Raw genomic sequence first — 12,312 nt, 5'->3', positions numbered from 1 at the left:
TCACTACTTCTAGAGGAGGTGTGGAGGAAAATTGTTTCTGCATATAAAGAGAGGGCAGGGGATATTGTTTGAGTCCAGGATTCTGTGTTACTAAACACAGAGATGTGCTGCTATGGTGGAGGACAGGAAAACCTCCCACCAGTGACCACAGACACAGATATATTGCTGTTATGAAAAGAGTAGTGGAACTGTTTTCCCCTGTTGAGGGTCAAGAAACTTGCAGTGGTATAAAGCAGAGAGGCCTGTATCACTATGGTGGGAAGGGAGGCAAGATATTAATTCAGGCATCAAACCCAATAAAGATATATGATAATTTGGCTCCCATGTGAATTTGAGAAGTACTGAGAATGCTCCTTTTTTGTTTTGTTTTGTTTTGTTTGTTTTTGTTTTGTTTCTACAGAGGATTAAACCCAGGAATGTTTTACAACTGAGACACATCCCATTTAGTATTTTTTTAAAGTTTGAGACAAAGCCTTTTTAATTGCTTTAAACTTGAAATCCTCCAGTCTCAGCTTCTCAATTGGCTGGAATTACATGGTAGGGCCACTGCCCCTGGCAGAATGCTATACTTCTGAGTGTATAATGCTGGTTTTCTCAAAAATATGTGTACCATTCCTCTGTCTAAAATAATTATATTGTGCTTAGTCTCAGGAAATGGTCTTCTACAGCTAGAGAAACAAACAAACAAACAAACAAACAAACAAAAAATGAAAAGAGTTTCTCTCTCTGACAGTGGGATACAGAGATGGCTGAGAGCTTTTGGTGTAGCAGGAGCATTAACATACACAATACAGAGTCTCAAGCCCTGTACTAGACACTGGATAATAGCAACCTACCACTGGAGGAATCTAAATTTTATGGATCACTGAGGGCTATAAAAACTACAACAGGTCAATTATTGAAGGTATTGACTCAGACCTTTCTAAGTCAAGGCCTTTATGCCCACATTAACAGCATGACAGGCAAAACAGAACGAATGAACAAGCAAAGAATATGGAAAGATCTGGGCATAAACAATTTGCTTGCAGACCTACTATTCTACATTAGATGATTTGCATTCCTTCAGAATTTAGGAGATTCACATATAAGCAAGTAAAAACATTTTCAAGAGATAAAGAAACCAACTGAATCAGACTCAGAAATAATCCAGATGTTGGAACTCATGAAAATCTTTAAAATGATAATGATTGAAAGTGTCAATGTTTCTAGTTAAAAAAAAAAAAAAATGACACCATGCATGGACAGATAGAGAATTTCAGTAGAGTTGAGAATAATAAAAAAGAAAAGGCAAATGCTACAAATAAGTGAACACATGAGAATAGAAACAAAGAATTACGTCAGCAAGCTGATTAGCAGACTAATCAGAGCTAAATAAAGAACCAACACATTTTTAGGAGGCTTATGTGAATTATTAAACTGAACGATGAATGGGAAAAAAGAAAATTAAAAAAAAAACCTGCAAAGAATCCAAGAATTTTTTGGACGATACACAATAGACTAAATAAAACAAAACTAACTGGAACCTCAGAAGGCAGGGACAAACAGAATGGGAAGCAAGAAATATTCAAAGAGATGACTGAGAATTTTCAATGTTTTGAGACAGTAGATTATAATCGAGTAAATTTAGAGAACTCCAAGAAAAATTAATCAAAAATTAATATAAATATGCTTAGAAAAATCATAGTTGAACTACTAAAAATTAAAGATAATGAAAAACAATTCAGCCCCAGGAAATAGGAATGTAACCTAGAGAGAAACAACCACAAACCACAAAGCACAAGCAAGTGAATTGTTTGTTAATGACTACAAAATTCAGAAGGCAACTGATAGAAATTCTTAAAAAAAAAAAAAAATTAAGGAAAAAGCTTGAATTCTACACCTAAGGAGAATACAGTTTAAAAATACAACTAAATGAAGACATTTTCAAAGAAATAAATACTGAAAGAACACACTGCCAACTAGTCTGCACTAAAATAAATGTTAAAGGGATTTTTTAAGGCAGAAGGAATACCAAAACTGATGGAAATTGAAACTACACAAAGAAATCAAGGAGCCAAAGTGGATAAAAATAAGAATTAAAAGTCCAATTCTTTTATATTGTCCTAAAGATGATTGATTGTCTATATAAGAGTAACTCTATATGGTGGTGGTCATCATATATGAGATTATAATGAATAATAAAAATAATACAAAATTAGGAAAGGAGGAAATATAAATAATACATGCATCAGGCCTTTATACTATATATAAATTGTAGGTTATCATAAAAAGCAAAAAAATTGCATTGATATTCCTAGAGAAAGCACAAATGCTTTTAAAAAGTGATGGATAAATAACATCATCTACAGAATTTATAGTTTTGGTTTTTTAAAGTAATTGTTTTGCTTTTAAATATATAATCAAATTATTTCTTTAAATAAGAATATTTTGAGAATTATTGATAATAGCAAATTAATTATGTCAATATAGATAATATTTTAATACCAAATATTAAAATAATTATTGAATAATTCCATTTAAACATCATGACAATTTTATTAAAAGTAATACTTTTAAGGTATAAATTGCATTAATAGTTTCTATTATTTCTTGAAGTCATTTTAATGTTGCAAAAAACATAGATTTGGGACTATATAAAGGGTTTTCAATAAGGAAGGACACTACATGAGCCCTAAAACTGAAGAGTTCTTGAGAATATGTGCAGTTACTTATTTCCATAATCTTCAAAAAAAGTAACACATTATTGTTTTTTGTAAAATAACTTGCATAACACTTGAAGAAAAGAATATTGTATTTTGATTTCTTTCTTTCCCTCAGTGTTCATAAATATTTAAAACAAAACAGTAATTTCAGAAGATTCAATATGTAAAATAATTTTTGAGTCTCTGTGTTTTCTTCTAATTATAGTATTTTTACTTCTATATTTTATTTATTTTTATTTCAAATCCACTCTAATATTTTTTTTTCTAAATTCCTGCTATACTTACTGTCCTCAGATTTTTATTACACTACATCCTTCAGTTCACTTATCCCCAAAGATTCCTCTTGAATTTTTATTTTTTTCAAAAGCAATTGTGGCAGATATAAATGAGTTTATAGAAAGCAAAGTTTGGGGTAGAATACTGGTTCATTGGATAAAATATTTTCTATTACAGGTTTTACTTATAAGATTAATAAAATAAATAATGTGAGGCTTCTGTTTCAAACCAAAATTAAATAACAGAGACCAGATTTATTTCATATGAAAAACTAAAATTATAGAAAAATCAAACAAAAGTTTGCAAAACACTGGACACAAGGCAACAAGATAAAGTGAGGTGAAAGATAGGAGCAAGAAACTAAGGGACATCTACAAATACCTCATCTCATTTCCTGCAGTTTCTAGGCTGCAGGAGAGGATTTGTAGGGAACTTGATAGAAACCAGTGCTTTTCCTGAGTTGAAGAGACAAAGCTGGTTATCTGGTAGACAGGGTTTAGATCAGATGGCAAAGAAATAGGAAGCAGGGAAGTGCAGGAGAATAACTCTATCTAGAACGGGTTCTGCTACAGAGATATCCCCTGCACTATTCAACTGACAAATGTTCAGCAGGGACATGTTTTTTAACTACCAATACCTGGAAAAACAACTATCCAAAGAATTACAGGGATTAGTTGATCAGAGAGAGCAGTATCTGGTGCTCACATAGTGCTGGGAAGAGTACTTGTTTTCATCAGCCAGAATGGAAATGCATCTAAGCCATAATAGGCTAAGTATAGAATTCACAATGGTCTTTTCTTAGTAATGGGAAATTATTAGACCTAGACAAAACACTACTTTTTTCATATCTAATAAAACTTAAAACAAAACCTAAAAAGTTCAAACTTTTTTTTTTTCAAAACTGTTTCACAGGATAAAGTTCAAGGATATCTTTAGCCATATAAAAATAGCTAATGCTCCAAAAGGTGAACTCCACAGTATCTAACATTCAAGTATTACCAGGCATTCAATGAATACTGCCCATGAGAAGAAAATTCAAATGAACACAGAAGTAATACAAGTTGTAGAAACACCAGAGTAGATCTACTTTGTTATTAGAACAGACGTTACCATTTTACTTCACTTGTTCTGAAAGATAAACATCATGGATGTTAAACCGAAACATGAAATTATATGTATATCCATATTTGAAATGTCAAAAATCTAATTTCTAGACAAAAGTTACAATGCCTGGGATTGAAATTTTAATAAGAAGAAATACAAGATTACATATGACAGAAGAAAATATCAGAAAACCTGAAGGAATACCAAGACAAACTGTTCCAAATGAAACAAGGACAGAAAACAAACCTTACCACCCTCCTAGACCACTCATCAAAATGAGGAAAGACTTCAGTAATCTGCATTAAAATTTCAAGGGGCAAATACACATGTTTTGGAGATTCTTATGCGAATAGAGGAGGGCAAGGAAATCAAAAGTATGTGGAGTAATGGAGGCTGAAATATTTTCAAATTTGTTGGGAACTATCAACACACAAGTCTAAAAGTTCAAAGAACTCTAGTCATTTTAGACATGAGTGATACTTCACTAAGACTCATCAAAATCTAACCACTCAAAACCAGTATAAATAGAAAATCGTAAAGGCAGTTAAAAAGAAAAGCACAGAGGAAACACAGGGAAAGGCAAAGATGAGAACAGATTTTCTGTCAAGAACACTATACTGAAGCATAATGAAGCAGTGTCTTCAAAATATTGAATGAAAAATTCTGTCAATTTAATGTTCTATGTACAGTGAAGATCTTTTGATAATGAAAGCAAAATCATGTTTTACAATACAATAACTGAAAAGAGTAAAAAACTAAAAGTAATAACAGAAAGATCAGCAGAGCAAATTATATTCCATGCTTTTAAAATTTTGTTCAAATGAATCCTAATTAAAGTTTTACCTAAAAAGAAACAATAAAAAATTTTAAAAAGTAAATCATTTACAACAAATAGCAAAGGACATCTTCATTTAGAAGAAAAATAATGCTAGATGGAAATATGGATATAAACAGGGAAATAAAATACATAAGAAATGATATATGTCTGGATGTAATATTTTTGTTATTTAATTGTCTTTAAAATATAATTGTTTAGACAGAAAGGCAATACAACATGATTGTATACATACAGAAATAAAGTGCAAGACAACAGCACAAAATTTGGGAGGATAGAAGAGGAAATATTTTGCTGCATTGTTCTGATGCTATCTGTGGTATGATTTAAAGTCATTTCAGGTTAGACTGAGTATGTTCAAGTGGAATACTATAATCCCTAAAGCAAGTTCTAAAATTCAAGAAAGCAAGTAAAATGTGTATTCAGTAAGACAACATATATGATAAAACAGAATCTTAAAACACAATACATTTTTAACTAATGCTGCTGGAATAATAGAGTACTGCAAAAAAAAAAAAGGAGAACTTCATTTCAGGTATCATATCAGATGTACAAAATGAGTGAAAGTGGATCATATATGTTAATATAAAATCTAAAACTACGCTTGGTATGTGTGTGGCCCGGGTTCGATCCTCAGCACCACATACAAACAAAGATGTTGTATCCGCCAAAAACTGAAAAATAAATATCAAAAAAAGTTCTCTCTCTCTCTCTCTCTCTCTCTCTCTCTCTCAACTCTCTCTAAAAAAAAAAAAAAATCTAAAACTATAAAATTTCTGTTAAGAAACATAGATACCATATACCATAGTTTTGACCATGAGGTTAGAAACAGATTCCTTAGACTTGACATGAATAGCACAATCCATACAATACAAATTGATGAATTGAATTTCATCAATATTAACAGTGTCTGCTGTAAGAAAGATATAAGAGAATTAAAAGTAAAACTACAAACTGAAGAAATTGTGTTTGACAAATACTTATAACAAGAATATGCAAGGAAATCTCAAAACACAATAAAACAATAATCAACAAAATTGGAAAGATCTGGTGGCAAATAAGAACCTAACATGATGCCAACATCTTAAGTAATTAGACAAATGCAAAATAAAGCTACAAGGAAATATCACTAACTATCCCAAAGCCAAAACTGTCACAAACTTGTCAAACAAAGTTTTTGTGATGACATGGAGGGACCAGGACAATTATGCACTGTGGGTGTGAGTATGAAATATAAAATCACTTTAGAAAACAGTTTGTCAGGTTCTTTAAAATTAAACATATGCCTATCATGTATGTAGCTTTTTTACTCCTAATGAAAATAAAAACATAAAAGCATTATTAATAAGAAACTTGTATATGAATATTCATAGGAATGTTATCTGTATTTAGCCCAAATCTGGAAACAATTCAAATGTCCATAGACAGGTATATACTACTGATATACACATTATAGTATATATTTTTAATGATTTATACATGTAGAATTTATACAATGTATACATGTATATGTATTCTCCACAGTAACAACTATTGATAAATATAGTATGGGTAAATCCTAATGTGATTAATGCCCAGATATCTTAATCTACATAATTACCATTAGTAATAACCACTAGGAATTATTTTGTTTGCAGTTATTGGCAATTAGCAATGCACTGACATGTTAAAGATAATTCTGCCTACTTTTCCGTCTGGTTACTATAATAGTGTATTATGCTAATGTCAGTTATATAGAATAGTGCATTAATCTACCACTTAGTAGACATCTTAAGTCAGTAATCACATGGTAAAAGAGTGAGGCATTGTTAAACTAGAAAATTAGAGAAATAAGCACTGTAGAAGTCTTTTGAAAACAATTTATTATTTTTTTTATCTTTAACCATTATGAAAACACTTCTATCCTCTAAAATCAGCTCTGTTTTAAAATCAAATTTAAAAACACCACTATCTAAAACCAAGTAAGTGGACTAATACAAGGTTTTGCATAAGAATAATGGGTATTATGGTTATTCTTATAACTATTGATAGATATTTAAGTTGTTTTCAATTATTATATTTTATTATTAAATATATCACTACCTTCTTTAAAATAGCCTTAAATTATTACCAATCTATTTTAAAGTCTATATGTAAAATTGAAATAAAGTATCTATTATTGAAAAGAGATTATTAAATATATAGTTTCTAATTTCCTCTTGAAGCAGTTAATACTATCAAGTTTTATTTAGTGCAGTGAATGGCCAAGAACTATGGTTTATACATGAGCTAAATCATCTGTCAGTTCTTTAAAGAAGGCTTTCCAAGCCATATATACCGCAGTCCTGTTTGTATCACTGATTTAAACTTTGGATAATTGATACTCCAAGCTATTAACCTATTTCACTGCAACTGGGTGATTTCAATATGTACTTGGTAGAGTAACCTTTCCCTTGTGACCTGACTTTGATTCAGATTTACTAACTTCTAAGTTAGTGAAAGTTGTCAAAATCATATCAAAGGGTTTTGGATCTAGCTACACTCTTCCAAAAACATACGCAGCTCTGAGATGTTCAGAAAATACCTCCTATTTCCCTGCTAGGTCACTTTTTTGTGACTCTCACGACACTTCTCAGTATTTGCTTTGGGCAAATTGCCTGGGAACTCTCTTCTGCCCTTTTCAAAATACAAATACAAAATTAATTCAGGGAGACAAGTCAGGGAAAGTCTGCTTTGAACTATGGTCATGATCAACAGCCATCACCGCAGTATGTAGGTGTCTGTATTCTGATAAAAAAAAAAAATTTTGGTTAGAACTAAAAACTTTCCCATAACTTAAGAAATTAATACTGGGATATTAATACAATAAATATACATCTGGTTAAAACTATAAAACTGAACATGATCATGCAATCAGAAAACAGAATAGCCAGATATATGTTAATATTTTTTTCAAATAAAGTAATATTTATTTAATATCAAAGTTACTGTGAAATTCAATTATGCATATTAATTTATATTCAGATATATGCAGAAATATAAGAGATGTTATTTAAAAAAATATATCAGTTTGGTTATTATATAGAGTAGGGAAATGAATAAAGTTAGTTTTTTCTTTTCTCCATATTCATTAGAGATAAGGAGTATTTGGAAAAAGCTGAAATATAAGGGTTAGGTTAATGGGCTCAAAATGTGTTTGACAATTATAGTTGGGGGTATTACAACTAAATTATACCCTGGAGGACTTTAACTTGTCTACGTTACTTGTCCTAGTTTTTCAACATCTTGGCAAATATGAGCTTAATCAGGAAGGACAAACCATTTATATGCACTTGTTCTCTGCAGGAAGCTACAGGTTTTCTGTCCTGGCCACACTGTTTGGGCTGACAACCTTCTTTATCCTTAAAGAATGTAAAAACTTTATTCTTTATGTGGCTATGCTCTCTAGGGGTTTGGCAATACAGAAACAAAGCATTTCAAATTTAAAAATAGTTCAGCAAGAGGTCTGGTAGTTGCAAGAACACTAGAGGCAACTTGAGCTGCTCAATGAAAAAGCTTAGCTGCTCTTTGGGGAGAAAGCTTAGCTGTTCCAATATTGGTGAGCATGTCGAATTATCACCTTACAACCTCAGTTTAGTGCCCTGGAGAGATTTCTAGGAAGACTTTGGAAATTACTATTTTTTGGCAGTTCTTTTTATGTTTAGTATCTACTAACTCTTTGAAAGTATATATGACAATTACATTTATTCAAGAACTACTGACACTCTATATTTCATACTGAACACTAATCATAGAAAAAAAAATCCAAGCAAAAGTAGGAAAATAGCTAACTATCATCTTGTGAAAAAGCATCTAAGGATGAGAAATTAGGAAGAACCTCAAGTCTTTCAACAATATGATGAATGTAGTGGACCATGAAATTCATTCTCAAACTTAATATAGAAGGACCCTTTTTATTTTCACAATATCCAAAAGTTTTCTCCTTAAGTGTTGTCTCTGCAGGGTATCGTTTCACTTTTCATGTAGAAAGCATGAGTATATATGCAGAATAGATTCATTCTAATATTAAGCGGGATCCAAGATGGCGGGCAACAGGGAGGCAGCATTCTGTGTAGCTCCTGACCTGGGACTCAAGAAGTGATAATAGTGCATCTCTGCATGCGATATTCCTGCTTCCACAGAGGAATCAAAAGCCACCATGCCTGTGCAGGGCTCCAGGCCTCAGCTTCAGAGTAGGTCTTCCAACTACTTGCCCACGCAGGACTACTGGGTGCCCATGAGGGACCATCACCATCAGCACCCACACAAAACTTTCAGCCACCCACTTGAGCAGAAATCCCTGATGCAGCTCCCGTGCAGGACATCTGGCAGCTACTCATGCACAGGATCTCCAGCCAACACTCCCAAATGGACCCCAATCAACCAACATGGGGCTCCCCAAGTCACCTCCATCTTGAGACTGTGCACCTTTGGAGATAGTCCCCTACATTCCATAGCCGGCCTGTACTGGGGAACTTCACACAGGCTCTGAAGACAACATAGCTGCAAGCTGCAAGCCATAGACCCTGTCTCTGAACTCGTCATCCAACGCCATGCCCCAGCTCACCCCACCTGACCCAATATCGCATCACTGAAAGCAGCCACCTCCATCTTGGGTCACCTTCATCACCATAGTTAATGGGAGCAACTCCCAGTTTGAAACTCCTGCTTGCCAGGTACCCAGTTTCTAACGCCCTCTTATCCCAGCAGCTGCTTACCTGGCACAGTGACTGCCCAACATAAAAGCAGCTTTAAGCAGGGCAGGGTGCAGTGCACCCAAAGCACCACACACAAGCCTCTGGGAGAGAAAGGTCCCTTATTAGGAAGCAGTAAGGGAGAGGGTGAGAGTGATACAGTTTAGAGACTAACAGAAACCAGGAACTGGCAGGTCTTCGGGCAAGATAAGGAGATAAGACCAGGCAGTCACATCAGGGGAACAGGCCTAAAAAGAGATCCCTGAGGTGTAATCTCCCTTCAAAACTGGCAAGTGCCACACCCCACTTCCAGGTGCCCTCCACCCCACCTATTGGATGAGAAGAGAAGCAGTATATTACAATTGTGTTGTATATTATTTTTGTTGTTGTTGTTGTTTTTCTCCAATTTTTACAATTTTAACTTTTTTATTTTTCTTAATATATGTGTATTTTTTTAATATACTCTATTGTCTTCCTACTTACTTGTCTACCCAAAATTACTTCCTCTCTACTCGCCTGCTACTAATATTCTTCTTTAGATTTTTCTTTCATACTACTTAAGATATAATAATTCTATATCCTCACCTCTTACCTCCTCAGCATAGCTTCCTACACCTCACCCCCAGAGTTCATTGTCTACCAACAGAAACTGTAAAACCTTTTACAAACCTACTGATTCTATTGTGAATAATAATTGAATTCATTGTTTCTGTACATTGTGACCAAACTGTAAATCGCTATTAGCAACTATTTGTTTTTAGGTAGTATATTATTTATATTGGGATCTGTTACCAATGTTTTAACACTCAAAGGAGAGGTATTGGAACCCTACAGGGGTGCTATAAGCCTATAGGGTAAAAACGGTAAAGCCTTGGATCCACAGTGCTAGAAGGGAAGACACATGAACAACGTAAAAAGACAAGGAAAGAAAAATGACCCAAACAAATCAAGATACTGCATAATTAGAGTCCATGGTCAGCACAGCACATGAAATTACAGAGAAGGAGTTCAGAAGGTACATAATTAAAATGTTCTGTAATTTAAAGATGACATAAGAGCACAAATATAGGAAGCAAAAGATCATTTCTGCAAAGAGCTACATAAACAAATACAGGAAGCAAAAGATTATTTCAATAGGGAGATAGAGGTTCTAAAGGAAAACCAAACAGAAATCCTTGAAATGAAATAAACAAAAATGAAAATTAAAATTTCAGTTGAAAGCATCACCAACAGATTAGACCACTTGGAAAACAGGACCTCAGACAATGAAGATAAAACCTATAATCTTTAAAAAAATGTAGACCACACAATGAAAATGGTAAGAAAGTATGAGCAGAACATACAAGAAATGTGGGATAGCATAAAAAGACGGAATTTAGGAGTTATTGGAATAGAGGAGGACATAGAGTTTCAAACCAAAAGAATGCACAGTGTCTTCAATGAGATAACATCAGAAAATTACCCAAACATAAAGAACAAATTGGGAAACCAAATTCAAGAGGCTTACAGGATGCCAAATGTACAAAATCACAACAAATCCACACCAAGGCACATTATAATAAAAATGCCTAACATAGAGAATAAGGAGAGAATTTTAAAAGCCACGAAAGAAAGGAATAAGATTACATATATGGGGAAACCAATTAGGTTATGTTCAGATTTTTAACCCAGACCCTGAAAGCTAGAAGATCCTGGAACAACATATATCAAGCTTTGAAAGAAAAGGATGCCAACTAAGAATCTTGTATCCATCAAAGTTAAGCTTTAGATTTGATGATGAAATAAAAACCTTCCATGATAAACAAAAGTTAAAAGAATTTACAGCTAGAAAACCTGCACTACAGAACATCCTTGGCAAAATATTCCATGAGGAAGAAATGAAAAACAACAATGAAAGTCAGCAGAGGGAGGAATTACACTAAAGGAAAAACTAATCAAAGGAGAAAACAAGTCAAGTTCAATAACAAAAATGGCTGGAAATACAAATCCTTTCTCAATAATAACACTGAACGTTAATGGCCTAAACTCACCAATCAAAAGACATAGGCTGACTGATTGAATTTAAAAAAAAAAAAAGACCCAACAATATGCTGCCTCCAAGAGACTCATCTCATAGAAAGACATATACAGAATGAAGGTGAAAGGTTGGGAAAAATCATAACACTCACACTGACTACAGAAGCAAACAGACGTTTCCATCCTTGTATCAAATAAAGTAGAATTTAAGCTAAAGTTAATCAAAAGGGAGAAAAAAGGCATTTCATACTGCTCAAGGGAACCATACACCACAGCAAGACAATTGAAAAATATATGCCCCAAACAATGGAGCATCTATATTCATCAAAAATAAAACTATACTCAAGTTCAATGGTCAAATTGACCACAACACAATAATTCTGCATGACTTTAACACACCTCTTTCACCACAGGATAGATCTTCCAAACAAAGCAACTCTTAAAAAATAAAAAATAAAAAAAGTCGTGATGCTACCCTGCATCCTAACAGATCACAATAGAGTAAAATTAAAAATCAATAATAAAATAAAAAATAAATAATACTCCAACACCTGGAGACTAAATAATATACTACTGAATGGACAATGAGTGCAGAAGACATAAAGGAAGAGATTTTAAAAAATTAGAAGTTAATGAGATAAGTTTCTTACCATTTATCTGTATAAAA

This window comes from Callospermophilus lateralis, chromosome 2 (assembly GCF_048772815.1).
Source record: "Callospermophilus lateralis isolate mCalLat2 chromosome 2, mCalLat2.hap1, whole genome shotgun sequence".
NCBI classification, from domain to species: Eukaryota; Metazoa; Chordata; class Mammalia; order Rodentia; family Sciuridae; genus Callospermophilus; species Callospermophilus lateralis.
This window is presented reverse-complemented; position numbering follows the sequence as displayed.